Source organism: Delphinapterus leucas, chromosome 11 (assembly GCF_059928025.1).
Source record: "Delphinapterus leucas isolate spDelLeu-1000000601 "Yukka" chromosome 11, BTC_Dleu_Yukka2, whole genome shotgun sequence".
Lineage (NCBI taxonomy): Eukaryota > Metazoa > Chordata > Mammalia > Artiodactyla > Monodontidae > Delphinapterus > Delphinapterus leucas.
This window is the reverse complement of record NC_143139.1, coordinates 10,063,366-10,075,781: the sequence shown is the minus strand read 5'-3', so window position 1 is coordinate 10,075,781 and position 12,416 is coordinate 10,063,366. Positions and strand designations below refer to the sequence as shown.

At 45.4% G+C, this 12,416-nt stretch overlaps 1 pseudogene across 1 annotated transcript in view; it reads right to left on the bottom strand.

The window, feature by feature from the left end:
* The window catches only part of LOC149747951 (uncharacterized), a 34,575-nt pseudogene extending 22,205 nt beyond the window's left edge, over nt 1-12,370 (bottom strand). Inside the window, exon 1 of the transcript XR_016394872.1 lies at nt 8,897-12,370. The product of XR_016394872.1 is annotated as an uncharacterized LOC149747951 (transcript). The remainder of the gene's footprint in view (nt 1-8,896) is intronic.
* Nucleotides 12,371-12,416: the final 46 nt, after the last annotated feature.

Genomic DNA, 12,416 nt, shown 5'->3' with positions numbered 1-12,416 from the left:
AAGCCTAACACCAAAGACTGAAGCAGAAACAACTGTGATTGGAGCTGGGAATTACAGGTCACTTAGACCAGCTCCAAAAGAAGCTGAGTTGATAGAGATAATGAACAAACTGTGAGCAATCAATTTGCCAACACCACCTGTAAAAGCTTAACGGACATGGACCAATGCTAGGTCACTATAACAGTTTAACCAGCAGAGGTCTCTCTTTTACTAATCTTCAACTGAAAAAAACCAAACAGCAACAAAAATCCCCGTGGGCTGTGCATTTTTATTATTCCTCTTTTGAAGTCACTTTCCAAAACCAAACATGTAAACAATGAATCATTTGCCCAAAGTATTCGTGAACACTGAATCCACTTGCTCAGTCAAGATGAAAGACTAAAATGCTGAGCTTTTTTGAAGAAAATGATTCCATATTCACCCCTAAAGCTGTTCACTAGCTTAGAAGCTTCACACCAACTGTACCAGCAAAGGACAAAATGTGGACCGGTCCGTAAAATGACACAAGCAGCCAGCTCATTGTGACAATGAAGAGAATGCAAGCTGAATCCGTAGCAGGAGGAGCGGAAGTAAATCAGTTGGCCGATGCAGCAGACCAACACCAGGCCGTGGGACTTGCTTGGGTCCTCCTTCAAAACCTGAAATAACTCAGCTGTGACTGGCATCTGCTCTGATGGTCCAAGGACCTCACGTCTCCTTCACTCACTGAGGCCAGAGTTTTAAAATGTTTTTTATATTGTGTATGTTGAGAGCATCTCAAAGGTGTGAGCCTGGACTTTCTTTCCCACACCCTATTGGAATGATCCCAACATGAGACTAAGGGTTTTGAAAAGAATTAGACAAAAGGAGGAAATGAGAGAGTTTAATTTAAGCTTAATTGAAGTCACTCTCTTTGGTTATCCAATGGTTTCCCATTGCACCTTGATGTCAAGTCCAACATTCCTAACGTGGTTTTAAAAGCCCATCGTTGTAGGGCTTCCCTGGTGGCGCAGTGGTTGAGAGTCCGCCTGCCGATGCAGGGGACATGGGTTCGTGCCCCGGTCCGGGCGGATCTCACGTGCTGCGGAGCGTTTGGGCCCGTGAACCATAACCGCTGAGCCTGCGCGTCCGGAGCCTGTGCTCCGCAACAGGAGAGGCCGCAGCGGTGAGAGGCCCGCGTACCGCAAAAAAAAAAAAAAAAAAAAAAAAGCCCATCGTTGTATGGACTTGCCGCTCTAGTCGGAGCCCTGATCAGCCCTGCTTAGCCGCGTTTGCGGCATCCCAGCCACAAGCACCTTCTTTCACTTCCTCAAAGGCCTTCCCAGACTTGGGGCCTTGGGCAGGGCTCTGCCTGGATCACTCTTTTTCCAACTGGTCCCCACCACTAGGTGAGACCCTGTGTCCCAAATTCTTGCACCATCCTGCAGGGCACCCACTACAACATGTGGGACTGCAGAAGGCACCACAGAGAGGGATGGATTTTTAACTTTTTGTTTGTTTTTGCGGTACACGGGCCTCTCACTGTTGTGGCCTCTCCCGTTGCAGAGCACAGGCTCTGGACGCGCAGGCTCAGCGGCCATGGCTCACGGGCCCAGCCGCTCCGCGGCATGTGGGATCTTCCCGGACCGGGGCACGAACCCGCGTCCCCTGCATCGGCAGGCGGACTCTCAACCACTGCGCCACCAGGGAAGCCAGAGGGATGGATTTTTAAAGGCTTGTTTCTTTTTGGTGAACACAGGCTGGCCTGGGGTTGGTGTTTGGGCTTCCGCCCCTGCCTGATACCTCAGCTGGACACCTTTGTGTAGGGCCCAAACTGTTGGAGCCCAAAGCAGAAGCTCCGAGGTTCCTTCATAGCACTCATGGTTCAGAACACTCATTAGCTACGATTCCTTGTCCATCTCCTCCAATGGCCTGTGGCTTCATGAGGGCAGTGCTCCTGTCTGCCACGTTGAAGACACAGAGCTTGGCCCTTAGAAGGGGCTCCATGATATTCAGGCAACAGTGAAGCAGTGTTTGGCACCGCCGAGCAACCACGAAGTTATACCTTCACATGCCTTTTTCTGGTAAGATAATACATGTTAACGGTTCAGCCTATACTCTTGTACTATCATCTTCCTTCGGCTCCTGTGAGTATGTGGTTTGTGGCCAAAAATCAGGAATCTAGCTTCCCTGGAAAATAACCTGACCCACAGGCATGGAATGTGTGCTCTGGACTAGGAAACAGGAATCCCAGAATTGTAAGCCAGAAGGAACCTATGAATCATCTTATTTAACTTATCCACGTTACAGGAAATCATGGATTCGAATTTTCTCACCTGTCGAATGAAGACTGGATGCAGTGATCTCCCATTCCGGGTATTGTGAGGTTTCTAAGTTTTGCCCCAGGTCAGTCCCATGGAGCGTGACAGCTCAAGACTGGCCTACTAACTTGAAATTTAAAACGATCTCCCCAGCACTAGGTCCTAAGTAACTAAACTATGGCAGGGAGTTGATGCCAAATGCCAAAGATCAAGGAATGTGAGGTTCGGGATAATATTACCAATGGGATCCCATGTGGCAAAAAAAGATGGAACAGGCTCAATTTCCCATGGTTTGTTAAGATGTCCCTGAGTTAGTGGGGATGATATTTACATCTCTCTTAGGTGCCCTGGAAGCAAAACCGTATACCCAAACACACACACTCCTCCGAACTCATATATGCATTTAACGATATCTGAAACTAAATGGAAAAATGGAGAGGAAGTGAATTGTAGAAATGCCTTGTTCTTTGCTAATGTCTGAAAAGAGACTGTATGAGACACAAAGAGAAACTTATTCTGTGTTCAAGAGTTAGCAGGATAATTATGTGTCAAATCTGAAAAATCTTTACGTTTTATTTCTTGTTAAAATCCATTATAAAAAATACAACAGGGACTTCCCTGGTGGTCCAGTGGTAAAGAATCTGCCTTCCAATGCAGGGGATGCGGGTTCCATCCCTGGTCACGGAACTAAGACTCCACATGCCGCGGGGCAACTAAGCCCGTGCGCCACAACTACTGAGCTCACGTGCCTCAACTAGAGAGCCCACGAGCTGCAAACTACAGAGCCCACGCACCCTGGAGCCCACGCACCACAACTAGAGAGAGAAAGAAAACCCGCACACCACAACTAGAGAGAAGCCCATGCACCGCAATGAGAGCCCGCGTGCCACAACTGAGACCCGATGCAGCCAAAAAATTAAAGAAAAAAAATAAAATAAATTTAAAAAAATAGATATTAAAAAAAATACAACCAATAATGAAATGTATAAAGTTAAAGTCTCTTCATACTCCCCCTCTCAGAAATTGGAGAGGTAACCTTTCAGGCCGGGACCATGCATATATATGAATTAAAAATTTTTTTTTACAAAAATGGGATCATACCATAAATATTGTTCTGTGCCTGGCTTAATATTATGAACTTTTCCTATTCATACATATAAAGCTACCTGGGGTGTTTTAATAGCTGCAATCTGTGTCATTCTTGTATATTCTACAGTTGGTTCAATCAAATAATCAATCCTGTAATCCTATAGCAAAGGGGAGGTTGTTTGGTCATTTACTTGTTTCCTTTTAAACAAACAGCGATCATTCTGGTAAATATATATTTAGTCATACATGTGATTATTTTCCTAAATTTGTAGAACTGCTAAATGAAAGACTAAACCCACAGTACATAACATAAAATACAATATGTGTGTATATGTGTGTGTAGGAGGGATTTAACATTTTTCCCACATGATAAGCTATAACCTAACACCAATTATTCCATAATATTGGCTCTCTACTGATTTGAAATTTCATGTTTATCATATAATAAATTCTGCTTGAAGACTTTTAAAAGAATAGAGAATCTGAAGGGAAAGCCAGAATAAGACAATGATTTTGTAGAAACTCAGGTTATCCAACGATATACAGGCATTAAAAGCAGGAATGGACGAGATGTATTGAGAAAGGTCGTTGTACTTGTTTTAAGAGGCTGACTCTGGGGGTTTCTATGGGCAAAGTAAGGTGATGCCAATAAGCCAAAAATTAGACAGTTTGGATGAGAGGGATTTCACACTGAACTTGAAATGTGGTCATGGCTTCCACATATGCAAACTCCTTGCTTCTCTGGTCATCACTGAAGCTAGAAAAAAATCACTCAGCTTTGGATAGAAGGGAGGGAAGCAAATGTTACACTATCAAGAAACGATAATGGCCAACTTTGTATCAGAGTGATGCTAACTGTAACTCTACCTAAACTTATATATTCTGTATATAACTTTTATCCCATAGTCTCACATTACAACGGAGCATGTTTTCACATTTTAAGAGCCTTTTGTGTTTCCTTTTCTGAAAATTGTGGTCACAACCTTTGCTTACTTTTCTACTGTTTTGTTTGCTTTTACTCATTGATTTGTAGAAACTCTTTATTTATCAGGGAAATTAGCCCTTTGATATATGGGTTGCCAACATTTTTTCCAGTTTGCCATCGTCTTTGTGTATGGCTGTGAGTGTTATTGATTTAGTACCACAAACAAATCTATACCAGATCCTTTCTAAGGTAACTAAAGATGGCCCTAGAGTCAACGAATGCTTTTTTTTTTGACAACACCATGTGGCTTGTGGAATCTCAGTTACTCGACCAGGGATTGAACCCAGGCCACAGCAGTGAAAGCCTGGAATTCTAACCACTAGGCCACCAGGGAACTCCCACAAATGCCTTATTTTTTAAACTTTTTAAAAAAATTGGGGTAAAATATACATTAAACTTACCGTTTCAACCAGTTTTTGCAGTATATTCATTCTGTTTATTAAATTACCACCCCCCTCCAAAATTACTTGTTCCTCTTAAGGGTAACAATAGCAGTAATTAAAAATGAGAAAATACGTTTACAAGGTTAGTATAGTGCCGGTTGTGGTTACTTGAGAATCCAAAATAAAAAAAAATAAAAAAAAAAAAATGGATGTCTCGGGGAATTCCCTGGAGGTCCAGTGCTTAGGGCTCCGAGCTTCCACTGCAGGGGGCACAGGGTCGATCCTTGGTCAGGGAACTAAGATCCCTCATGCTGCGTGGCATGGCCAAAAAAAACCCCTGGATGTCCCTATTAATTATGTGTATAATGGTTATTATTTATATATACCAGGTACTGTGCTAAGTACTGCACACAGTAACTTGCAAAAGGGTCTCACAGGCAATAAGTGAGGTAAATAGGACTCTACCCCAAGCAGTCTCATTCCAGAGCCTCAAAAAGGATGGGATCCAGAATCCTGTGAGATTCTTTTAGATGGAACATGGATGAACTTTAAAATTCTTCCAGTACAGTAGCTCCTCTTTATCCGAGTTTCCGATTTTCTCAGTTTCAGTTACCCGTGGTTAACCGGCATCCAGATATATTACAAGGAAAATTCCAGAAATAAACAATTCATAGGTTTTAAATTGCAGGACCTTCTGAGTAGCATGATGAAATCTCTCAATAGTCTGGCTCCTTCCCGCCCAGGACAAAAAGCATCGCTTCGTCCAGCATATCCATCCTGTATATGCTACCTGCTCCTTAGTTTAGGAAAAAACACGGTATATGTAGGTTTCGGTATTACCCTCGGTTTCAGATATCCACTGTAAGGGAGGACCACTGTAGCTGCATATTTATTTATGTACTATTATAGTTAATTACAACATAACGTAAAATTTCCCGTTTTAACCGTTTGTAAATGTCCAGTTCAGTGTCATTAAGTACATTCACATTGTTGTACGACTCTCACCACCATGTCACTGACTTTTGACTTTCTATGGCGGGTTTTCCATGCAGAATATTTTTATGTCATTGAATTTATGAATATGAAGGGAAAGCCAGAATAAGGTAATGATTTTGGAGAGACTCAGATTATGGATTTTATGTGTTGTGTCATACTTAGAAAGACCTTCCTCACTCTGAGATTATATCTTTAAAACTTCTCTGAGGGCTTCCCTGGTGGCGCAGTGGTTGAGAAATCTGCCTGCCAATGCAGGGCACACGGGTTCAAGCCCTGGTCTGGGAAGATCGTACATGCCGCGGAGCAAATGGGCCCGTGAGCCACAGCTACTGAGCCTGCGCGTCTGGAGCCTGTGCTCCACAACAAGAGAGGCCGCAACAGTGAGAGGCCCGCGCACCGCGATGAAGAGTGGCCCCCGCTTGCTGCAACTAGAGAAAGACCTCGCACAGAAACGAAGACCCAACACAGCCTAAATAAATAAATAAATAAATTTATATTAAAAAAAAAAAGTTCTCTGAGATCTCTTCTCGTATGTCTATGCCTTTTTTTTTTTTAATTTCACTCTTTAATTCTTGAGGAATTTATCTGGTATGAAGTGGGAGATAAGGATCCCACTTTATTTATTATTTTAACACAACAGGAATTTGCAACTAGACAAAATTCATTTTAAATCCATCGGGGTGGCGGGGGGAGGGGTGAGGGGAGGCAAGCAAAGAATCCAGGAAAATTCTGAAAAAGAGAAGAGTAAAGGTACTGGTTGGGGTGTGGAGGATTAGTGCTATGAGTAATTATAACTATTCTAAACTTACAGTAATTAAAATAAATGGTCCTCAGTGTTTAAACTGAACAATGGAACGAAATAGGATGATCAGACTTAGAATTTAGTGCAAAGGTACAAATTTAACTTAAAAGGTATAAATTTACTGCCATCTTTATCATTTTGCGTATACCTATCCAAAAACACGGCACGCCTTTTCGTTCGTTCCAATCTTCTGATAGAGGCGCAATCACGGAATGAGAACACTGCTCCATCTCCCTCCCACCTTCCTCTCTGCTGACAAGTGCTACTGAAAAGTTACTCATGGAGACTTTGTTTGGGATCTAAATTTTTTTTCCAGGGTCATTCCTAACATATTGGCTCTCCCAGGTTCTCTACATAAATGTGGAAAGCTGTGATCAAGTCTGATTTAATCAGACAGAGCTGTACCATATTTCCATGGGCTGGGCTCAAAACAAGTACTATGTGTTATAGATTAAACCGTAGGTGTTAGGTGTTGGTAGAATTCTTTAAGGGTTCCTGAGGCTGGGTTTGGGCCTTGACGTAACTTGAGAACTTAGGATGGCAACTAGAAGTTATCAGCTACTCCTCAATATTATCAGCCACCAATCTCAAAGATGGGGCTTCGAGTTACCACGGGTGTCGGTCTAGAAGAGCAACGTCCAAACAGAAATATATAATGCGAGTCACATCTATAAATTAAAACTGTCTAGGGACTTCCCTGGAGGTTCAGTGGTTAAGACTCTTGAGCTTCCACTGCAGGGGGCATGGGTTCAATCCCTGGTTGGGGAACTAAGATCCCACATGCCGGAAGGCAGGGCCAAAAAATTAAAAACATAAAATCATGTTTGAGTTTTTTTTTTTAATTGTCTAGTAACCACACTAAAAAAAAGTTTAAAAAGAAACAGATGAAATAAATTTTAATATTTTTAACCCAATAACCAAAAATATGATTATTTCAACATGTAATCAATATAAAAATTATTAATGAGATATTTAACACTTTTTCATACTAATTCTTGGAAACCCTGAGTATATTTCACACATAGCACATCTCAGTTTGGACTAGTCACATTCAAGTGCTCGACAGCCACAAATGGCTTCTGGCTACCATATTGGAGAGCACAACTCTAGAAAATGGTAATGAGCAAGGCAAATGGCTTGGTTTAGTAGATATCCAGGAACTCCAAGTTTGGAAATACAGTATCTCAATGGTCTGGAACAGACTTTCAAAATCACTAGTCCTAATATTCACTTGATATTTGAATCTTTTCTACAATGTCCCTATTAAGGGGTCATCCAGACTAGTGTTTGACTGGTATTTCCAGGAATGAGGAGATCACTGCTTCCTGAAGCTACCCAGTCCATTGGGGGACAATCTTAACTCCCAAAAGTCCTTGCTAAGGGCACAAGCAGGTTGGTTTATGGTGGTCTGAGGAGGCTGGTTGGTCTGGGCTAAGCTTAAGGGGTTAGTTGGGTTAGGAAGTATTGGGAGAGTTTAGTACTAAAAAATTGACTGTAGGTTGGACAGGATAGGAACCGTTAGACTGAAGGCTGGGTCTGGACATCTGGTTAAAATCGTCAGCCACACTGCAACAAGAGTAACGGACCCCCCAAAAAACTGTACATATGCTAACCTCACTAATCTGGAGATTCAGTGATTTGGAGAATAATTCGAATTATCATAAACTTTAAAAAATTTCACAGTAAAGTAAAACATAACCGGGTTATAAATTAAGGAAGGCTATCACTTGTATAAGACCTGTATTACAAATAACATTATCCTAAATGGTAAAGTACTTTATCAAAAGAATTAATTTCAGACCCAGTAATCAGAGGCACTTTCAAAGTCTTAATCCCTATCTCGATTTTATTTTAACATGCTCCTTACTCAAAAACACCCTGGAAATCAAAGACAGAAAGCTTTTTTTTCTTAATTCAGTAAAAATGATACTGACTGCCTGAATTTTGAAGGATTCTGACTGGGTGACCTTTGAAATAATACATTTTTGCTATAATTGTATTTCTTCTGTTGCTTTTTTCCCTTGGAAATGAGAAAGTGTTCTTTTCCGGGCTACCTTCACCCTCCCGCCCTGCCCAGTTCTACCTTTCCAAGGCAGGGGAAAGGTGCATCCTCGCCAGGGCTCCTGCCAGCTCCTCCTAGTACCTCTGGCCAGCAGCCGGTGAAGCGACGCGCCCTGGACGTCCAGTAACGTTTTATACTACACTCTGCCCCCGCCGCAGCTTCTCCAGATTGTACACCGAGGCCCCAGGCCCCCCCACACGCCCGCACACTGTCTACCGCTCTTCGGGATAAAATTTGGGAACGGAAGCCCCGCCCACCCTCCTCCCTCCTGCCTTCACAAAACCAGCTACAACACCGCACCTCGGGCCGCCGAAGTAGGTTTCGCCACACGAGCTGGGGCACCGTCTTTTTTTACGAGAAAACAAGCATCCAAAGGAAAAAAAAAAAAAATTCAAACTGCTCTCGCGGGCCAATGGGGAAGAAGCGGGAGGGGGCGGAGCCAGCGCGCGACGGGCGGGGCGGGCGCGGGGGCTGGTACCGCAGGGGATTCGTAAAAACGCGGCGGGCGCACGGTTTGGGGTTTTTTTTTTTTTTTTTTCCTCCAAAACTAGCTAAAGCTCGAGACTCCGCCTGAAGCTGCAGCTTCTCGGATCCACCTTAAATCTTCAGTGGACTCGGCGCAGGGGTCAGTGGGTGCAGCCAATGCCAATCAAGTTTACAACCACCAGCACGGGAGGGAAAAAAAAGAGAAAAAAAAAAAAACACTTCAAGTTCTCTGGTCCGCGCACACACTCACACGGACGCACGCATACACGCACGTCCACAAGCACACAAAAGGAAGGAGGGGGTGGGGGACAGGCGTTCGAGAGAGAAGGGGGACATGTTTGCAGAACTCTCGCTCGAGGCTCAGTGCCCGTGGCCAGAGCGCTCGGGGAAGGCGCACGGGAAGCGCGGCCCGGCCCGAGCGCCATGATGGTAGCCGCGGTTCGGAGCCCATTTTCTGGAGGGGGAGCTGCAATGATGCAATCCCCCGGCCCCGCGTCCCGGCTGCGCGCCCTTCTCCCTGCCTTTTCTTCACGTTCGTTTTGAGGCGCGTCGACGTTTGGCTCCCAGCACGCCTCGATTCCTTTCTGTATTTTTCACTCGGGGATTCCTGCCTCCTCTGTGTGTGTCCCCACGCGAGACAGGCCCGGGGCGCGGATGGCCGCACGGGGACTTGAGTGTACGTGTAAATGCTACACTTTCGGTTCTGCGGGGTCTGGCTGGCGCTGACCCACCCCGCCCTACCCCCCCGCAAGCCGAGATCCAGGGGGTGCCACCAACCCCCACCTCCCCGGGAGAGGAGAGGGTCTAGCGTGACCGTGGACCCTCTGACCCAGCCCCCCGCCCAGCTCTGCTCGCAGGATTTTTACCTTAATTTTGGCCGGGAGGGAGGGGAGCGAACGTAGGGTGTGGCCCAGGTGAAAGAGATGGCAAACTTGAAAAAAAAAAAAAGAAATTCGTACTCTGAAAAACAGATCGCAGATCCTAGACGAGCTTCTAAAACACCTTTCTTTCAATTCAGAAAAGCTTCGGAAGAGCAAGTGTCTACGCTAACGAGGGTTAAGATGAAATGGCGAAGGCAGCGTTCCTCGGCAGCCCGGAAAGGTCTCGGCGCGCGGCCGGTGGGCACACCGTGGCCTGAAAGGCCGCCCGCCCCGCTCCCCTCCTGTTGATTTCCACTGTCCCCTCCGTCCCCAGTTATGCCTCTGGACCCACAGTTTCCTAGGTCTTCCCTGCCCTGGTCCCCCGCACTGGGCAGCGGGGATGCAACCGAGGGACTTAACAGAGCGGGTGTAAGGGAGGAAGCGACCCCCGCGAGCGGCTGTGGCGCGCGGCCCCTCCTGCGCACGGCTGCGGCCCTCCTGGGCCGCCGGCGAGCCGAGAAGCCTTTCGAAATGCGCGGGGCTGCGGATCATTGGAGCCTGGGGTGGGGGTGGGAGCGGGCTGCTGCCCTGGAGGGTCCACGAATTCGGAAAGGTTCTTCTCTCCGCTCGAATCTCCCCAGCGCCCTGGAGTTGGCGGGGTACTGATGTGCAGGGTCTGATTGTGGAGAGGAATGGGGGTTTTCGCTTCTTTCTTAGCCCAGAGGAGAAATGATGAGGGAGGCAAGTTTCGGAGAAACCGCCCAGCCCAGCTGCGGGGGCCGAGGCGCAGCCGCCCTCCATGGCCTGCGGGCGCCCGGGGCGCGGGAACTGCGCGCAGTGATCCGGGCGGTGCGGGAGCCGCCAGTTGCAGACGAGGAGCTAGACTTAATAGCCTTTTCGTCCCGAGGCTCCAGCCAGCCTGACCCCGCAACTGCCGCGGCGGGCCGGCGCGGGGCTGCGGGGCAGGGTGGAGAGACGACGGCGCAGTGGCCGGGGTAGCGGGGTAGGGGGTGGCTGGCGCCGGCGGCCGCATCCCCTCGGAGGGACGCCCGCGGCGGACCCTGCAGTCCGGGGTCGGGGAGAGGACGCTCCGAATCCCGGGAACACGTTTGGAGACTTGACATAGAACGCGTGAAGGACCGACACGGTGACTTTAGGGACTGCGTTCCTGTGAACGTGCCTGGCGCGGCGAGCATCCACTTCTTCCTGGCCCAGCACTCCTAAAACGCAATCTCTAAAAATTCACATTAAAGATGGCTCTTTGGGAAAGAAACGGGTTATAAGCAGCAATTAGAAGAGGACTTTTTCCCCCTATCTGTTAGAGACACTTTTTAAAGTATCCTTTTTGGCTCAGTGAGAATTTATTTCATTATTTCCTGACTCTCCACTCCTTCCTCCCCATTTTGAATTGTTTTTCTTGCTTTCTCAGTCTCTTCCTGAAAAACACCCTGCCTTCGTGTTTTGAATAGAATCACAAAAACACCTTTAGTCTTTAATTAAAATAATACCAACTTGGAAGATGTGGCCCAGCCACCAAAGTACCTACTTTTCCCTTCCTGGCAGTCGAAGAGACTCAACCCTGGGGGTTTTTTTGGTTTTTTTGTTTTTTGATAAGCAATTTCAGGTCAAAATAAGCTGAAATTATCTTGTTTAGAGCCCCTTTTGGGGTGCAATAAATTAAATGCAAGTATTTGAGAGAAACAATTGAACCCAAATCCAGATTTTTGCATTTAACCATTTGCAGATTCCTAGAAAAAATAATTTAATCTTACACCTTAGCCACATTTTATGAGAATTTCAAATTGCAGGGATTATCCTAATAAATCTGACTTTAAAATGCCGTGTTTAATTTTTTTTCTTATTTAAATAAAAAATATCTTTGCTCTGTGTATATGGGATCCTCAAACTCTCAGATCCGGTATTCAGATTAACCAGTTTTAGGTTGTGTAGATTATAACCAGGAAATTTAGAAATTGAGGAGTTCGTGTATGATGACCAGTTCAATTTGAAGCATACCTGTTCTACCTAAATTAGTGTGGAATGCACACCCATTTCTCAAGGACCTATATATCTGAATATTTTGGATGAGAGGTGTAGATTAGATGGTCTGAAAAATGGCCCTAATTCCTCACAACACTGCATGTGTAAATACAGAATTTAGAGAAATCACCATGTTAGTTTCATTTTCAATCCTGCAAACGTGTGATCGGTCTACGCTTATGTAACATTTTTGGTTCTGACACATTCATATCCTAGAGACGTAAATATTTGAACTAATGGAGACTTTGACCATCTTATTAATATGAAAATGTGGCCTGCCTACTTTCCACTTCTAAAGCTTTGTCCACCCATACAGAACTAAGTGGAAAAGAGTTACTACATTCGGACCTACATAAACATCATCTGAGTGGTGGGCCTGAATTATCTAGGTGTTTGCCAGTTCATATTATATTTGTGGAAATATGACTACAAAG